Raw genomic sequence first — 3328 nt, 5'->3', positions numbered from 1 at the left:
TCGCAGGTGCGGTCCTTGAGCGGATAAGTGGATTCCGCAGATGTGCACCTGGGACCGCAGGTGCGAGATTTCTATCGCATAAGTGGTTTGGCTGGGGCAGAACATATATATTTGGCCCTTCGCGATTTTGAGTGGTTTTTCACCGTATTTCATTCGGGAGAAAGCTTGGGAGAGCAAATTGAAGAGGGAATTCAAGAGGTTTTCGTGGAGGTAAGGTTTTTGGACCCTAGACTTGTTACTATGATGATATTTAATATTGTAAGCTTGAAATCTATGGAAAATCAGTAGCAAAATTGGGGATTTAGGGCTTGGGAATTGGACACCTAAATTTAGGGATTTGAGGGGTCATTTGTGGTTGGATTTTGGTATATTTGGTATGTATGAACTCGTGGGAGGATGAGGATTCTATTGATGTAATTTTTATCTGATTCCGAGACGTGGGCTCGTGGGTCGGGTTAGGTCAATTTCGGGGTTTGTGATGTAATTTGATTAATTTTGTATGGGTTTCACTCTGTTAGCGTATATTGATGGTTATATACTGATTTTGGTTAGATTCGAGGCATTTGGAGGCTGAATCGAGAGGAAAGGGCATCACGGGCTAGAGTTTGGCTTGGCTTGAGGTAAGTAACGCTTCCAATCTTGGTTCTGAGGGTTCAAAACCCCGAACTATGTGTTCTATGATTATTATAAAGGTGACGCAATGCCAAGTAACGGGCGTATGGGTGTGCACCGTAAGAAATGCGGCCTGGATCATTCCAGAGCACCGCTTAGTGGTTCTTTCTTACCGATATCTGTGTTGTAATTATGTGATTTAGTTGATGAGCTGCGAATCATGTTGATTATCATGTTAAGGCTTCACGCCATTATTATTGAGACCCAAGAGGTCGTTTCTTGCAGTCATATCATTTGTTTTGTTGATATTATGTACTCGGTCCTATTCATGCATATTATATCATGTCTCAGTCTCCGTTATTGCTATTTGACACATCATATTATTGTCCGGGCTAGTATCATGACATTTTGAGCTCGTGTGTGTGAGACTGGTGCATTATTACTGAGTGAGGCCGAGAGCATGATATTGAGTGACAGTATGGGATCGGGCTGCACGCCGCAGCGAGATATTGAGCAAGCCTTCGTTGGCTTTGTTATAGCGCTTGGGCTAATGAGAGAAGCCCCTTCAGAGTCTTTACACCCCCAGTGAGCGCAGTTGATGATATTGAGGGATGGATCTTCCCTGGACATGGATCTTGTCCGAAGTATTATACCGGGAGATGGATCTTCTCCGTGAGGCTGGATTTGCCTGTGTCCTCGGTACTGGGTGACTGCGGTCAGTGATATATATTCCGGGATGGATCTTCCCTGGGTCGGATGGCCATATACAATTTCGAGTGGTTGAGCACTTGTGAGTGGAGGTTCATGGAACATTGATCATGCTAGTTGTGCATTGGTATATTTATAAAATCTCTGAGTTTTGGACTTCGTACTATTTAGTTGCATTTAAATACTGTCGAGCTTTACTTGAACTGTAAGCATGTCTACTTTCCTATTCAGTTATATGTTATTAATTGTTGAGGTTAGGTCCGTCACTACCTGTCAGTCCATTGGTTGGACTTGTTACTTACTGAGTTGGTATACTCACGTTACCCCCTGCACCTTGTGTGCATATCCAGCTGTTTTGGGTCACGGTAGCGGCTGCTGATCATATTATTGCGGACTTTTACTTGGAGATTGCGAGCTAGCTGCTTGGCGACCGCAGTTCCGCCTTCTCCTTTACCTATCTTCCTTTTTGTTTATTTGTTGAATATTCTCAGACTGTGTTAGTCTTGTTAATTCGAACAGTTGTAGTAGTTTTTGCTCATGACTAGTGACACCCGAGGTCAGGCTTGTATTTCTTTCCGTTGATTTTGGATTTCTGCTAAAATTATAATTTTTCTTAAGTTTTAATTGGTAAATGGAGTGCTTTGGAAATAAGTGGCTGGCCTAGTTTCACGAAAGGCACCATCACGACCGGGTCGATTTTTGGGTTGTGACATTACTAGAGAAACCCAATACCCTAAACAAGCTACCACCACTGGTCTTTCACGTGAACATACCACCAACGAAATTATAACAACTAAACCCACATCAAACCAACTGCTTGAGTTAACCTCTCAAACACCAATACTTACTGAACCACCATCATTAAATAACACCTCTTCCCCAGCTATTAACCCTTCCAATACTTAGCATTGCTTACCTCTACATGAATCGTTCACACCACAACCTCCATCATCGAAGGACACTATCCTTCACCAATGCCAACCTCCTTCAACACCCAATATTATCAACATTATAACCATGCAACCACCACAAGATCACCTTCCACCACCAACCCCTATCATATCACTCAGTACTCACCCACACAAACGTACTCTCAATCATGGTTAGAAATGTCTTCAAGATCATGTTTGACATTTACCGTGGAAATAGACAATCAAGATGTAATAATGATGATCTGGAATCTAGCAGACATAGCACAAATTATAACGGAGGGGATGAAAATGGGGGTGGAACATTACAACCAATACCTCTGGGCCATGCACCCACCATCAACCTTCACCCACCCTCACCACATGACACCACCAACTCCAACGCCTCACCACCCAGGGGTCTCAAACATGCAGTACCACCACTCAATATCAACGAACACCATGGACCTACCATTTTATCCCATACAACAACCACCTCAGACCTTTGTTCCTTGGATTCAACACACATCACTAATAGCTCCGAAAATTCCTTTCCACGTACAAGCCTCACCTTATCATTATCACGATCCCAAAACCGACCCGATCGTGATGGCGCCTTTATCATGGAATTAGGCCAGCCGAAACAAATCCCAAAACCAATCAATATTTTCATTCATAGGGTAAAATCAAAGCTATTTAATAATAAACCTTTATAAAGTGTTTAAAACAAAACAACAGTGCGGAAAGATAGCCCGACATTGGGGTGTCACTAGTCATGAGCATCTAGAGTACAAGTCTAATACAGTCTACTAAAATGACAAAGGAGTCTAAAGCAACTAAACAGCGATAAGATAGGAAGGAGAAAAGCAGGGCTGCAATCGCCAGGCAGCTACCTTACTAACTCCGATGGACCTGCCACTGAGTAATCAACGCCCGCTACCGGGCACATAAATACCTAGATCTGCACACAAGGTTTAGGGAGTAATGTGAGTACACCAACTCAGTAAGTAATAAAGGTAAATAAAGGCTGAGTGCAGTTACGAGCAGTATCACATAAAGTTCACAATATAAAGTCTCAGTAGAAAAAATAACAAAAGGCC

This window comes from Nicotiana attenuata, unplaced genomic scaffold (assembly GCF_001879085.1).
Source record: "Nicotiana attenuata strain UT unplaced genomic scaffold, NIATTr2, whole genome shotgun sequence".
NCBI classification, from domain to species: domain Eukaryota; kingdom Viridiplantae; phylum Streptophyta; class Magnoliopsida; order Solanales; family Solanaceae; genus Nicotiana; species Nicotiana attenuata.
The sequence above is the reverse complement of the archived record's forward strand: the minus strand, read 5'-3'. Positions refer to the sequence as shown.